Source organism: Solanum tuberosum, unplaced genomic scaffold (genome assembly GCF_000226075.1).
Source record: "Solanum tuberosum cultivar DM 1-3 516 R44 unplaced genomic scaffold, SolTub_3.0 scf00154, whole genome shotgun sequence".
Classification (NCBI taxonomy): Eukaryota; Viridiplantae; Streptophyta; class Magnoliopsida; order Solanales; family Solanaceae; genus Solanum; species Solanum tuberosum.
The window spans coordinates 627,208-644,225 of NW_006239079.1; the positions used below are offsets into that span (position 1 = coordinate 627,208).

Consider the following 17,018-nt stretch of genomic DNA (forward strand, 5'->3'; position numbering starts at 1 on the left):
TTCTAAAGGCTACAACCACGGGACCAGCTACGGATCGTCAATCCATCCACGAGCCTTACTGGTGGCTTGTATGATTTGATCTGAGACTCAACATTTTCCAAACTTCCAAGGCACTGTCCACAATTGCCATCTACGAGCCGTAGAATCTCACACGGCCTGTACACTGGCTCGTCCAGCTCTGCACCAGCAACTTTCTGCAACTTTTAACTTTCCAAGTTACCTTTTACACTTTCAATGTGTTACAAAAAGGTAGATGTAAACGATATCCAACCAATTCTACATTATCGATTTCCTTAAACAAGCAACCAACTGTCCGAGTGTTGTGACCCGAGAGGCTGATGACCTTGAAAGAGGCAAATTGTCATCAACCGATTTCATCATCATTGATGTTCCACAACTGTGAGTTTCGTGGTTCCTGCCATTGAGGTAGAAAGGAGCTATTCTTCACCCTGATTAACGAGTGAGGCATGATTGCTTTTGCATATCTTTTGCGGCATAGAGTTGGAGGCCACCAGGGGCTCCTCAACCATGGTAGCCGATTTTGAAAGTCGCTTGTGTCTGAGAACCTATTGAACTTGCTAATGGACTTTTGCTAGGGTAATAGAAACCCTTTAGGTACGTAGGTCGGAAAACCCCCCTGAAATCATGTTAGAAGAAAAAAGAGACAGACATGTTAGCTAGTCCATACAGAATCCTGCACAAATCACGACGGGATTACAGATGATCCATAACAGTATAATGCCCAAACAGAGCGTTTCTATTGGACGGTATACTATGAGGCCCAAGTGGAGCAATTTCATTGGTTGATGTACTCTACTGGTTGCCTATAAATTGTTGAACTATTCTCTTGCAAATGGGTTGAAATTCTTACATTACAAGGCATTATATTGATATTTTCTCAACCTTAAGCTTTCTTTCACCCTTTTCTCGTTTAAGGCAAACTCAAAGATAACATTCGAACTGAAACCTCTGATTCCGGAATCAACACTCAAAGTTGCCACCTGAACTACAGCAGTAGCAACAACACTGTCGATTTTACTGATTTGTTCGCTTATTTAATTAAATTCTTGTTCTTTACACGCTTTCCAAACTATGTATTTACTTTTAATCTCTATTTTGCTAGTCAATCAATCTGTGTGACCTTAACCTCGTCACAAATTCGACTATTTTCGAGTGAACAAAAGCGTGTATGTTTTTTCCGAAAACCTAAATAATCAAGTGAAGAGTGATTATGAAAATGTATACTAAGAATAATTTTCTTTCTCTTAAAGAGAAATTTTAATACAAATATTTTCTATATAGGAAGAAAAAGAAATTCTTTTCATTTGTCTAAAACATGTAGAAAACATTGTACTTTTAACTATTCTCCTAGTAAGCTAAATAATGTTAAGACTGTTGACCAGAATTAAGTTACAGTAGGTGTAGATATGATGGCACTTACATTTGGATGCTCTCAATCAGATTACAGTTTGATAGCCAGCACCTGCCAACGTGTGGGGGTTATTATTGTCATTTTCCTCATATCTGAATCTCACTCATCATCACAGCTACTCTATCATCCCACATTTTTCACCCAGTTTGTTTTTACACTCTATTAAAGTGAACAAACTATCCAAACTTTGAATGCCATTCGCAACAGTTCACCTATGTTCTGAAGGCATGTTCTAAATCTCTCTTTCTTTTCCATTCTTTAAGGTTGTTTTTTGGTTTAAATTTTTATTCGAGTTGGATCTTGATTCCATAAGTTGTTGTGGCCTTGTGGGTATTAAAAGAGTTTGTGTACACCTGCGGATCTTTCTTTCCCCCTTTTTTGGCACTTGATGGAATTGAACTGCAGAAACAATTGAGTTTTTCCCATACAGGTCTGAATTTATGCTTATCTGAATTTTGTTTCTTGGTTTTCAGCATTTCAATTAGTAGTGAGGTATGATCAAATGCAGATCTTTTTGTTCTTTAAGTTTAAATCTTTGTCGAGATTGGTTTTAATTTACTTGTGATTTATAATTTTGTTATCGCAAGGATTTTCATTTCTCGTTGTGCTCTAATCGAAAATGTAGCTTCTTTTGGAAAATTATTGCAGCTTTTTTTTTACCTGCGTATGTTAAATGTAAATAATGCCTTGGTTATTCCGTCTTTTCTAATTACAACGAGAAAATTGGGTTTCGGGGCATCTAACCTGTAAAATCTAGATACATGATTAGTAGTTTGAGAGATTGATGGGAAGGATTTTTTAAATTTTTTTTTGACAAAGTAAGAAGTTTCACTAAAAACATCCAGAAAATGCAAAAGAGAAGTACATTTGAGCTTTCAAACTTATGAAAATAAAGTTAGGAGAACAGCCTGACAAGATCTCAGAATTAAATTTCCTCACATTATTTGGAAGGCAATTGAAAAATGTATGGATATTGGGTTGGAAGGATATACTGTATTAGGTAGGATATTCATGACCTTACCTTTAATGAGAAATCAGACATCACTGGCAAAGTTGAGTAACAGATGGCTTTAGTAGACAGGGACCTTCCCCCTCCCCCCGAACACACACAAAGAGAGAGAGAGAGAGAGGTGTGGGGTCAGCGCTGGCTTCCAGGTTATCAGAGGTGTATCCTGGATTGTATGAGGATGGGTGCACTGTACTATCATTTTATTTTTTTTGAGAATGGTAGACTTCACTTTTATATGTCCACAGGTATACTGCAAAGTGTAGTTTCTCATCACAAAAGTTGTCACTTTACAGAATCCTAATAAACCTAATCACAGCCAATCAATTGCATTAAAAACATCTTCTGTGCTGTCTATAACTACTTGTTTACACCAAAAATAATAAAGGCGCCTAAGCAGTCTGTCCTAATCTTATGTATGTTGCTCTTTTTGCCTTCAAAACATCTATGATTCCTCTCTTTCCATATAGCCCACCATATACATGCAGGGACCATCTTCCATCTCTTCTCCTTCCTCACTGCATTGCCATCTCTATTCCAGCTTCTTAGCACTTCTTTGATTCTCCCAGGAGTCACCCACCTGATCTTCCTCTTGTAGATGAACATCTGCCACAGCTGGTCTGTCCATATGCAGTGCAAAAAGAGATGGTTGACTCTCTCTTCGTGTTCTTCACATAGGTAGCATCTAGATCAGAGGTTGAATTTCCTCTTGTTCAGGTTTTCATGGGTGAGGGCTGCTTTCTTTGCCAATAACCAGGTAAAATAATTTACCTTATAAGGCTTTTTGGTCTTCCAGATCAATCTCCATGGCCACCCTATCTCTTTGATATTTGTTCCTGACAAGTCTTTGTAAGCTGACCTGACAGTAAAAATACTTTTGCTATATACCTTCCACACCAAGCTGCCCTTCTCTTCTGTAAGATGAAGCTTTGAGGGACTGTATTCTGAAAAGCTGCTATAATGTTTATTCCCAGTCATTGAGGTTCCTTCTAAGAAGGAGGTTCCACCCTTGTCCTGTCCATAGGTCTGCCACAGTAGCACCTGATATTGGCATAGGTTGTATAGCTCAGGAAAAGTCTGCTTCAAGGACATTTCCCACACCATATATCCTTCCAGAAATCCACCTTCTCTCGATTTCCATCCTTGCAAACTGTTTTGTAAGAGGTGTGTCCTGGATTTTAAGAAGATGGGTGCACTGTACTATCGTTTGGTTTGATTCCATAAAATTTTGCGATAAGCAAACTATTATCTATACTATTATAAAATCATATCATTCAAATTTACAACTGTTATTAATAAGTCTCATACCTTGGAATGAACCATAATAAACCACCAAGCTCTCCTCCATGGCCGTGCAATAGAAACAGTTTGTCTCCGGCGAACACTGCAATACCTGATCACCGTTCATGGCACGATGTGTACGAAGAGTAGTGGGTGGCTATCATACCCTTTGTATAACTCAGGGAGAATCACACCCCAAAAGCTAGCTATTGAAGTGGGAGAGCCCAAGGTTATATAAGCCCCACAACGACACATTTCAGTACCGATGTGGGACTCAAATCCCATGCATATTTTTGTGCTTTTAGGTGCTAAGTTTTAATCTAAAATTACTTGTGTTTTTCAGCTTTTTTTGGAAGAGGATTGACGATCCATCAGTTTTACTTGCTGTTTAGCTTTCAATTTAGAATTTAGTCATATACATATCCCGCTACTAACTATCATTGGTTCTGTTGTTGAAAACTTGTTATCAACACTCTATTTCTCCCAATTTATATGACACTCTATTTCTGGACATTACAAAATATTTGATATCATTTCTCTTATTAATTCCTTACTGTAAGGATAAACTAGTATTAGGTTGATAGTTAAGTTACACAACACTTCTTTATTCAGGTCTGAGATCATCAGTGTGAGTTCACATAGATCATTCATATGTGTATGCTCTGTTTCCACGTCAATAGTGCGATAGTCTTATAGACGAAGACGCAACACATAAGTTAAAGCCCTACTGTTGAAAACGAGTGGTATGCGATAAGGAGATACATACCAGCGTGAAAGATAGGTTTTATAAGACAGTTGTGAGACCAATGATGGTGTATGGCGTGAATTTTGGGTATCTATGGTCCGACATATAAAAAAATTGAGTGTTGTAAAAATGTGAATGGTATGATGGTGTGTGGTCGTACAAAACTAGACAAAATAAGTGATGATTATGACAAGGAACAAAAAGCACATGTAGAAGATAAAAGGAAAGAAAGCCCTGAATTATAGTTTGGAAATGTCTACATTAGAAGTTCAAATGCAACGGTGTAATACTATGATGGTTGAATGTTAATGGATGAGATAAACAATTCAATCACATGGACAAAATTGTCAAAAGGGACTTACAAGTTCTTGAGATTCTTGTTGAATTAGCAAAAAAACAAAATATAAATGAAGCACATGACCCATAGTAATTCCAATGGTTAGGATTAAGGTTTATTTTATGTTGCAACACTTTTATTAAGTATGTTGTTTGCCAGGAGTCCTTTTTGTTCATTACTGTTTTACATTTCGGTAGAAAATATAAATAACCTTTAGTAATAGAGAATTCATAATAATTATCTTAGTATTGGAATGGAACTGCTACAAATGGAGCAGAATGGATATTGAGTGTTCCTATAGCCGACCTCAACTAGTTTAGCTTTTGATTCATAGCTGTTGTAAAGTACAACTCCACCTCAGTCCCAAACACGTCGGGGTTGGCTATATAGATCCTTAATGTCCATATCACTTCATTTAAGCTAGTTGTTAAGTAGTATTGAAAATTTCAACCCGGGTAAAGTGGAATTCGGTTGCAAAGGAACCATATGAGATTAAGGCATAGTTATTATTGTACCCTTACTAGTATTGTTTATATATCTTTGACAAGTTTTAGGAATTCATTCAACGAATAGTAGTCAAACTTTGACATGGTGTTTTTCCTTTCACCTAACTTTATGACTAGTACTACTTTAGTATCTTTTAACTACTCTTTGCTAAAATATAGTTCCGACAATGTTACGTCCTCCTTTTTGTATCATTTTACTTTTGGTAATGACTATTTTTTTCCCAAAATGTGATACTTCCTACAGCTATGGCTGCAAAACTTAGTTCTTTGTCATTATCTACAACCAACTTAAGATCCACATCATATTTTCCTAGTTTCTTCACTTTGGGAAGTACTCCTCAAACGTATTTGTACATTCTTCTATGTTACTTTGTATTGCAGGGCTTAACTTTTTGTTCTTCATAGTCTGAGTTTATTCACAAGAATACAAAATGGCAATCAGCAACATTAATTTGACTTCAGGAATTCAAATATTCTTCATGGATCTGGAGAAGTAATAACCTTTCTTGTTTCTACAGGAGTTTAGGAGATTGAAGTTTTTGTGATGGAGGGAGGAGATTTTCCTGTTAGGAGATGGGAGGACCTTGATAATGATATCTGGGTGAAGATACTCCAGTTTTTTGACCTTTTTGAATTGTCTGCTGGACTTGCTCATGTTTGTAATGTGTGGCAATTGGCTCGTTGTGATCAACTTCTCTGGGAGACACTGAACTTGTCGGTACTAAACTCTAACTTCATCAAAAAAATATCCACTTCTTTTCCTAGCAATTTTACTCTTTATTTGGAAGTCAGTGTTTGGCCTTGAAAATTTCAAATCCAACTTGAACTTATATTTCAAATTTGAAACAACTTATAACCTGTTTTTCAACTCATTTTTCACTTTTGAAGCTGTATCTCAAATTTGAGAAGTACATTCAATGATGAATATATGGCCAAGCGCCTACTTATTCTGGAGAAGCAAAAATTATTGTGAAAATGAATAAGATTCTCTCTGAAATTAGAGAAATATTAAATATAATTCTATATTGGATAGAATTTACCAGTCAATTTTAACTTTGATTTTAAGAAAGAAAATTAAAATAAGTCATAAGCATAATTTATTCAATTTGCATAAGGCATAAGCTTCCGTTCAAGTAATGAAAATGCACTAAATGAGGTGAATCAGAGAAAATGTCGGACCTCACAGTGTGTACTAGGTCCACATAAATGCTCTTTCTGACTGTCACTCTCCGTATCAGATGGCCCTATAGTTCAGGGTTTAACTACAATACCCCATAATTTAAGTGCTGAAATCTGCCCCCAAGGCCTAGCTCAAGTGGCAAAAGGTGGAGGATTTGTGGCTTAGGTCGCAGGTTCAAGCCCCACACCATGAAAAGCGAAGCCCGGTATTTAAGTGGAGAAGGGTAGAGGGGCGGGCCCATTATCCACCGAGTTTAGAAGGCTGTGATTGGTCCAAAGGGCGGGTCACAGACGGATTTCTCGGTTATCAAAAAAAAAATAAAAAAAAAATAAAATTCAAGTGCTGAAATGATAAAATGTGAATAGTTTAGGGAGTTTAAAATTAAAGGTATTAAGTCAAAAGAAAATCTCACTTTGATCTTCCTTTTTTTGTCATTTATCAAAAAAACAGGTAGGATGTCTCTGAAGCAAAAAATGAAAAAATGTTAGACTGTTGACCAGAATCAAGTTACAGGTATGAGAGATATGATGGCACTTCCATTTGGCAGTGAGGAGTTGTAGGTACTCTTTATTATTAAAGTTTGACAGCCAACACCTGCCAATGCGTGGGGGATTTTATGGTCATTTCCTCGTATCGGAATCTCACTCCTCATCAAAGCTACACTATCATCCCACAGTTTTCACCCAATTATTTCACACACTGAAGTGAACCAACAATCTAAAGGCATGTGCTTAATCTCTCTCTGTCTTTGTTTTTTCCTTACATTCTTTAAGGTTGTTTTCCGGATTAATTTTTGACTCATGTTGGATCTTGATTCCAAAAGTTGTGGGTGTCAAAGGAATTCGGTGTACACCTTTTGGAACTGTTGTTTTCCTTTCTCTGGCTATTTGGTTTTTTCCCTTACTGATTTGAATTCAAGGTTGTCTGAATTTGTAATCTTGGTTTCCTGCAGTTCAATTATTAGTGTGGTAATAATTGAAATGCAGGAAACCAAGATGTACAAATTTAGACAACCTTGAATTCAGATCTGTAAGGCAAAAATCAAATAGCTAGAAAAAGGAAAACAACAGTTCCAAAAGGTGTACACCGAATTTAAATCTAACCTATAAGCTCTGTAGATAGATGATTAGTTGTTTGAGAGAAAAGATTTATGTAGGCTTCATATGAGTAGCTAAAACTCTAATGTTAGTTCCCTCGCTATGGAAATCAGGTGACAAATAGCACTTTCGACTAAGTTGCGCGGACTCTTCATTTTTGTTGTCGCACCCGTGTCGGCACAAGGCAGGTGGGGTGTGGGTGCGGATACGTGTGGGATTCGGTCAACCCACGTTGGATACTTTGACCAGAGTCCATGGACAAATTTGGGGGGAAATTGAGATTTTGATAAAAGATAAAATAGATTTAAGACATGGCATACTTTTAATGTTATAGTCCTTTTGTCTCTTTTTTAGCTTTTCCTCTTGGTCAATATTTGTTGCTTCATGTTTCAAGCCAAACACAGAGAAACTAAGAATTCAAGCGGTTGTGTTCCAACTTTTGGTAGACAGTTGGAAGACCTTGAATGACTTCCTTTTTCTTTTTTGAGGGGAAGAGCCCTTGAAAGTTGGGGGTGTTGGGAAAGACGATCTAAAAGATCTTTCAAAATTTAGAATATCTTTATAGCCCTATTTTATAAATTTTGGATTTTTAGCCGAATCCTAGCACCTATTTCCATACCTGGATATGTAACCCCGAATCTTAAAATTTAGATTTTGCCTAATCTGACCCTCAAATTCGCATCCGCGTCGCATACTCGCACCCGAGTCCTAAGTTGCTCAGACTTGGGTGCGGATAAAATCTAAATCTTACGATTCAGGGGGTATGGATGGGTGTTGGGGTTCGGCTAAAAAGGTTCAAAATCATGAAATAGAGCTATAGAAATATTCTAAGAAAGATATTTTGGGTCTTCTTCCCCAAGGCCCCAACTTCTTCTTTCAAGCTCTCAGATTCTTCCCCTCAAAAAAGAAAAAGGGAATCTTTAATTCTTAGTTTCTCTCCATTTGACTTAAAACATGAAGCAACAAATATTGACCAATAGGAAAAACTACAAAGTAGAGAAAGGACTATAATATTGAATGTGTGCCACTTTCCATGTCTTAAAATCTATTTTATCTCTTATTTTGAGAAATCAAAATCTTAAATAAGAAACAAATCCAAAGACCTAGGAATTCTTTGTAAGCTAGTCATAGAGAGCTGATGATCACTTGAAATGAAAATATTTGTGGCGCACAATCAGGAGGATGGGATTTGGCAACACCGGAATAAAATGGATGAGGTTTTGTATGACCACTATGAAGTTCTCAGTTTTGATCAATGGTTCACCATCTGGCTTCTTTTCCTTTGAGATAGGATTGAGACAAGGAGACTCCTTTTCTCCTTTTCTATTCATCCTAGCTATGGGAGGTGAGGTCTAAGTGATATGTTGAAGATTGCTCAGGTTAAAAACTGAATTAAGGGCTTCAAGGTGAGTGAGGGGGATTCACTGGGAGTATCTATCTCCCAGTTACAATATGTTTGTTAGAATATGAATAGCTTTATACAATCCTATTAGAATAAGAGTAGGTTTATACAATCGTAGTAGAATAGGAATAGGTTTATACAATCCTATTTAGAATAGAATAGGAATATAAATAGTAATAGAAAATAGTATCCTACTTGGTAAATGATTGTATTGTAGTGTCTATAAATAGGGTCTCAATGTAATAATGTAGACACAACAACAATTCAATAATATTTTTTCCTATATTTCTCACATGGTATCAGAGCCTCTACGATCTTGGTAAACAATCAAAGAGCTTCCGCTGTCGGCGGGGGCTATTACCCATATATGTCGCCCGTCTGGCCAACAATTATGTTAGCAAAAGTTGGGTCACCGTGTATCTTTCCGGTGACTATTTTCTCATATTTGATTTATGCAAGCACCGTGCCATCATTCCGGTGACTACTTTCTTATATCTAACTTGTAGCATTGTGCCATCTTTCCAGTGACTACTTTTTCATATTTAATTTGTGTAGTAGCACTGTGCCATCATTCCAGTGACTACTTTTTCATATATAATTTGTGTAGCACCATGCCATCCTTCCGGTGACTACCTTTTTTTTGCATATCTGATTTGCGTAGCACCGTGCATCTCTCTGGACTACTTTTCATATTTAATTTATGTAGTACCGTGGATTTTCCGAACTATTTTCTCAAATCTGAGTTGCATAGCATCATGTGTTTTTTCAGTGACTACTCAACATTTATATTCTCAATCAACAGAAAATGGCTACAATTCTAGAAGTCAGAAATGAACTAAGGTGGAACCTGACCTTCAGAAGGTTCCTCAATGACTGGGAAGTGACAAAATGACGCAATTCTACAACACCTTGGAACAAGCCAAGAACCTCACCTGTGAGGAAGACAAATTGATACGGAAGTTGGATAAAGATGGCAAGTCCAAGGTGAAATCAAATTTTAAGTTACTAGACATTTCAACTAAAACCAAGGAGTTGTGGCCTTGGAAGATGATCTGGAAAAGGAAGATACCACATAAGGTGACTTGTTGCAAGACAATCAATTCTGACTCAAGATAACTTAATACAAAGAGGAGACAGTTATGCTCCTGATGTTTGAGACAATAAACCTTTTTTTTTTGCATTGTGAAGTAACTGAGAAACTATGGAAGTATTTCATTAACTTGAGAGGTATTACATGAACCATGCTAGAAATACTGCAGAAGTCCTAGCATGTTGGAATAGAGATGGAAATCAGTCAGGACACAAGGAGAGATAGAAGATTGTCCCTGCCTACATTTGGTGGACAATATGGAGGGAGACAAATGAGAGATGTTTTGAGAACAACGTCCCTTTCCAAAGCATTAAAATGAATTGTTTAGTACCCAAGGATCCGGGGGACATCACCTATTCTTAGATAGTTTATGAGGGAGATAGGTGTTTAGACTCTTATTGACAATCCCTCTATACTTTTGATGTAATTACTACAGGTGTTCACTATTGTCTATTGGTGTACTTTATAATACTAGTTAACTTTCTCAAAATAAAAAAATCTCAATTTCCCTCCCAAATTTTTCCATGGACTCTAGTCAAAGTATCCGCGTGGGTTGACCGTATTCCACACGTATCTTGAGTAATATCGATGTTCCTTAATTGACTGTTTATACTTCACTTGATACTTTACTCATTTGAGAAACATGATGTATGGTGAGAATTCTAATTTGTTTATGAGAAGAAGACAAGAACCACAGTGAAGTATCATTTCATTCAAGTTCTCTTTCTATCCATCTTTTAAGTCCTTGGATGAATATTCTGCATCCTGAATATTTGTACTCCCTATGTTCCAATTTATACGGCTCTTTTCCCATTTTAGGATGTTCCAAATATTTTGAAACATCCTATTTATAAAATTATGACCGCTTTTAAGAATTTAAGATGTATAAATTATTCCCTCTTTAATTTTAATGTGATATCTCTTTTCAACCATTAATTTATTAGTTTCTTCCACTATCAGTATAACACCAAATTAACACGTTAAATGTCTTGATCAGTCAAACATCTTCACAAAAAATGAAATGAACAAAGTACTTAAGAACAATAAAGGAATCCCTTCTGAATTATGTATACTTCAACCTGGATGATTGATTTAGAAGTTTGATATTCATCAAGACTCCTTATATTTTATACTCATAGACTATCAATTTCATTTAGGTCCTCTCACCTTTCCTTCAAACATATTTTTGTGCTTTTAGGTGTTAAGTTTTAACCTAAAAGTACTACTTTTTCAGCTTTCGTCAGAAATTGATTGAAGATCCATCATGTTTTCTTGCTAGTTTAGCTTTCGATATAGAATTTAGTCATATACAGACCCCGTACCAACTATCTTTGGTTCTGTTGCTGAAGACTTTCTATAAATACTCCTATTGTCCCAATTTGTATGATGCTTTATTTCAGGACTTAACAAAACATTTGATATCATTTCTCTTATTAATTCCTTACTGTGAGGATAAACTAGTATTATGTTGATCGTTTGTTTGCCACAACACTCCTTTATTCAAATCTGGGATCATCAAAAGTGAGTTTACAAAGATCGTTCATATGTCTAGGCTCATTTCCAGGTAATAAGGAGATAGAAACCAGAGTGAAATAGGTTTTGTAAGACAGTTGGGAAACCAATGATGGCGTGAGTGCATATCGGGAAATGATTGTTGTAGAAATGTGAATGGTATGATGGTGTGTGGTATTACTAAACTAGAAAATATAAGTGATGATTAAGGTACAAGTAGCACATGTAGAAGATAAAGGAAAGAAGGTCCTGAATTATAGTTTGGAAATGTCTACCATAGAAGTTCAATTGCACTGGTGTATAGGTTTGACACTATGATGGTTGAAGGTGTTAAAATGGACGAGGTAAACATTACAATCACATGGACGGAGTTGTCCCAAAAGACTTCCAATTTTTTGAGATTCTTGTGAAATTAACAAAATACAAAAATATAAATGATGCACTAGATGCATAGGTAATTCTAATGGTTAGAATTAAGGTTTAGTTTATGTTGCTACACTTATATTAAGTATGTTGTTTGCCAGGATCTTTTTAGTTCATTACTGATTTGTATTTCGATAGAAAATATAGAAAAACCTTTGTAATAGAGTATCCTTAATAATTATCTGAGTATTGGAATAGCACTGCTCCAAATGGAACAGAATGTATATCGAGTGTTCATATAGCCGGACCTCAATTAGTTTAGGTTTGAAGCATAGCTATTGTAAAGTACACCTACACCTCAATCCCAAACCAATTGGAGTTGGCTATATGACTCCTCAATATCCATATCACTCCATTTAAGTTGTTGTAAAGTAGTATTGAAAATTTGAATCTGCATAGGGCGAAATGGTTACAAATGGACCATACAATCTATTCTAAAATTTTGAGATTTAAGGCATAGTTATTATTGTACTTGCACTATTATTGTTATTATCTTTGATAGGTTTAGGAACTACTTTTATATCTTTCAACAACTCTTTGGACTTCGCTAAATAAACAAATCATGTCAACCTATTTATTTTCGTTTCAATTCACAGGAAATAAAAGGGGTGAAGTATTGTGTTTTTGCATCTCCTTCTCTTTGGTTCCTGGAAACTATATGCATCTTTTTCAGCAGACACTTGTCCCATTCCCCAGTTCTCTTTGTATTTGTCTTGCTCTTCAAATTGTCAAAACATATAACAAGTTTTCAGCTTTTCCGTCCTTGTGCTCAGGACATTGAATTTTTTATCCAAAATGTGATACTTCCGTCAGCTATGCCAGCAAGAACTTAGCTCTCTGTCATTATCTACAACCAACTAAAGTTCCAGCTCAAATTTTCCTAGTTTCTTCACTTTTGGGCATCCCTGTACTCCTCAGATGTATTTGTACAATCTTCTATGTTTCTTCATATTGCAGAGGGTTAACTTTTTATTTTTCATGGTCTGAGTATATTCACAAAATGACAATCAGCAACATCAATTTGATGTCAAGAATTCAAATATTCCTCATAGATCTACAAAAGTAATAACCTTTCTTGTTTCTACAGGAGTTTAGGAGATTGAAGCTTTTATGATGCCATTTCGAATTAAAAAAAAGATTGAAGCTGTGGTGATGGAAGGACCTTGATAATGATATCTTGGTGAAGATACTTTAACCTTTTCCAGTTGATATCTGTAATTCCTCAAGTTTGTCGTGCATGGCAATTGGCTTGTTCTGATCAACTTCTCTGGAAAATGCTGGACTTGTCAGTATTGCAATCAAATTTCATCAGATTCCCAAGGAAGGCCGTACGTATATGTCGACTGTCCGTCTCAAGAAAAATTAACCCGCCTCCTAAATATTTGCTTGAACTTCAGTCATGGAAACATACAAACATTGATTTTCCATCACAATATGTATGTTAACGACAATCAGTTGACTTTTACTGCCGAGAAGTATTTCTCCTATAAACTTTCTTCTTTCTATAGTATTATAATTATAACTTAAATCAAGAAACCATACAACAAGCATCGTTTCAGAAATATCAGATGCCCTATAATTTTCCATTGTTCTTACAGGAGAAGCAACAGCTAATTAGATCTCCTCTTTTTCAGGTGTCCACAGCTTAAACGCCTTGTTATGCCTTCTTGAAACAAAATAAAACACCGATCAATATGCAGGGCTATTTATATATGGGAAGATCTTGAATCATTAACGATGCGTAGTATAAAAATTCTGCATATGTCATTGAGGAAATTGCCAGGAGTTGCAAAAAAAATTCTAAGCTAAAGATTATGGGGCCCTGTGATATGTTGTTTGCATCTACACTGGTATCATTTCTATCAAACTTGAAAGTGTTGAGTGTGAGGTGCACAGTGTTATCTAAACCTGGGTTAAAAATGTTGAAAGTGCTCAACATATCTCATTGCATAATTATTGAAGACCCTCCACCCGCACCAATGAAAATTCTGACCAAGCTTGATGAATCAATTCTTGAAAAAGCGTCTAGGTTAGACAAATTCCTAACCTGCATGAGTGACTCATGCATCATGTGTCAACGCAGTTGAAATGATGAAGGGCTGATGAGGTGGTATAAGTATGAAGAAGACCTCTGGAAAGTGGATGAGGTGAGATCTCTTGCAATTTGACAACTTGAAGAATATATTGCTTCCTGAGTTAAAGGTCTGGAGTAAATGTGTAAACTTGTGTATATGAAACAAAATGTAGCTTCGTTATTGTTGTTTGTTAATGGACGAGAATTTTCCAGTTTGCTAGAGCAGCAAGTATTATCGTTTTGTGTTGTTTCATGTAGCACAATACTACTTCGTGCTGTTATTTTGTATGTTTTAAGTCTATTCTCTTCGACAGGGTTCTTCGTGTTTCTATGATCTTATGCTTTTTGTTTCTGTGCTTTTGTAGTACACTGGATTATTTATCCGGTTACATATGTTTGGCTAAGCTTTTGGGACACAGAGTTTATTTTCCCATAAAAAAGTGCATATTTAAAGAAGTGAGGTATTTGGTTAAATTTTTGAGTGAATGAAAAGTAGCAGAATTTGTTTCTTTTGAAGTCGGAAAAAGAAAATTTTCTTCAAAAGTGCTCTTTTTGAAAACACTTTTGAGAGTATATTAAAACCTTGGTCAAACACCAATTGTTGTTTAAAGGGCTTTTTTAAATTAAACACTTTTATTTATGTAGTCAAGTCATACGGATGGTCTTTCCATGTAATTTTCTCAATTAATTAGGCCAACACATTATTTCTCAACTGAAGTTTTTTTTTTTTTGGAATTTTTACATAAATAATATATTTTAATTGATTAATTACGTTTTTTAAATGTGTTAGTTTATTTTTATTACCATATATAGTATAATTTTAGCTTTAATAATCATTTGATACCATATGAGTATATATATACTTTGGTGGTATCAAGAAAGAAAAAGTCACTTCAGTGAAACACTATTAAGTTACTCCTTCATACCATTAGACTGTAATCACTGTATATATACTTTGATGGTATCAACGAGTGATTCAATGAAATACTATTCAGTTACTCCTTGATGTCATTAGGTTATATATATATATATCCTGGTAGTATCAAGTATATATACTCTGGTGGTATCAATGAAGAAAAAGTCACTTCAGTGAAAGACTACTAAATTACTTTTTGATACTATTAGAGTATATCTATACTCTGGTGGTATCAAAGAGTGATCCAGTGAAAAAACTACTAATTTACTCCTTGATACCATTAGGGTATATATATACTCTGGTGGTATCAAGAATAATTCAGTGAAAGCAGGGGTATATAGTATCAAGTATTGAATTCAAAATGTACTATAATTGTTGTTTATTTTTTTTTATTTTTTTTATTAAATGATATTAAAAAGATATTATACCTGAATTTCAAATATTAAAAAATTATTCAAATTAGTTTATGTGTTATTATATAAACTATAGTTGTAATACAATTTGAATTCAATATTATACATTGTTATAAATTCGATTGTTGTTATTCCAAAAAAATATAATACATTTTAACAACGTAAAATTAATTTAAATTGTACCGAAATATCAGAAATTTACACATAATACTTATAATACATTTGTATTAAAAATATTTTAGTTATATATTCAACACGTACATTGGAACATGCTTATAATATGTATCATATACTGAATTCAAATGTATTACAATTGTTTTTTCCCTCTTATTAACGGTGTTAAAATACATTATTGTATTTAAAATATTTTAGTTATATATTCACAATGTGCATTGAAAAATGCATATAATATGTATAATGTATTGAATTCAAAATATATACAAGTATAATTTATATTTTTTAATTTTAGTAATGATGTCCATATTTTTTTTAAAATAAAATGTTAATCTTCAAAACATCCATAAACATAAAAATAATTAAAATTTAAAAAAGAAAGCTAAGAGAGAAAAAATGACTGGAAAAAAAAATGAAAGAGAGAGAAAAGGATGGAAGAAAAGAGAAAGAGAAAGAAAATGATGGAATAAAAAAAGGAGAGAGAAAAAATAAACGAAGAAAAGACAAAAATGAAAAAGAGAGAATGATGGTTGAAAGGAGAAAGAGAAAGAAAATGATGGAATACAGAAAAGGAGAGAGAAAAAAATAAACGAACAAAAGATTTCAATGAAAGAGACAGAAAATGATGGAAGAAAAGAGAAAGAGAAAGAAGATGACGGAATAAAAAAAGGAGAGAGACAAAATAACCGAATAAAAGACAAAAATGAAAGAAAAAGAAAATGATGGAAGAAAAAAGAAAGAGAAAAAAAGACGGAATAAAAGAAAAGGATAGAGAAAAGATAACTGAAGAAAAAACAAGAATGAAAGAAAGAAAATGATGGGGGGGAAATGAAAGAGAAAGAAAACGTACTAATGCAAGAAAGAAAATATAAAGAAGAGAAAATAGGAAACAAATTAGACAATTAATGGAAGAGAAAAAAATGTTTTGTTATTTTGGATAATAAAACTAATGCTATTTTCGGTAAGAGAACATATTATATCATAATTCGTAATTAAGGGCCAAGAATACCCTTAATCTATTGAAAAAGGTTCAAAAATACCTTTCATCCTCCTTTTGGTCTAAAAATATTCTCCGCTTATGCTTTTGTTTTTGTTTGAAAAATACTCATTCTTCCACCTTTTGGTCTAAAAACATCCTCAACCCAAATTGAATTGAATTTTTTTTACTAGTTAGCTAATTCTTTTATTTGTTTTAATGATAATATTTTATTTATTCAAATTTTTAATATTAGTTCATCCCAAAGTATTTAAATTATTTAAGTCTAACTATATTTAAAATTTCTATTATATAGAATGGTGAAGACGACCATGACGACCAATGGCAATTTCGAAAATCTAATATGATTGAAGGGCAGAATAGTAATTATTCCTTATCTATTAGAATGGATTTCTAGAAGGACATGGACCTTTCTTTTCCATTCCTAATCAGC

At 34.4% G+C, this 17,018-nt stretch overlaps 1 long non-coding RNA gene and 1 pseudogene across 1 annotated transcript; both read left to right on the top strand.

Moving 5' to 3' along the window:
- The first annotated feature begins 1,768 nt into the window (after positions 1 to 1,768).
- On the top strand, positions 1,769 to 7,210 carry LOC107061654 (uncharacterized). Its single transcript, XR_001474138.1, has 3 exons — positions 1,769 to 1,862; positions 5,826 to 6,025; positions 6,938 to 7,210. It is a non-coding gene; the product is annotated as an uncharacterized lncRNA (long non-coding RNA).
- Positions 7,211 to 13,625: 6,415 nt separating this feature from the next.
- LOC107061644 (F-box/LRR-repeat protein At3g48880-like) lies at positions 13,626 to 14,466 on the top strand (annotated as a pseudogene).
- The last annotated feature ends 2,552 nt before the right edge of the window (positions 14,467 to 17,018 follow it).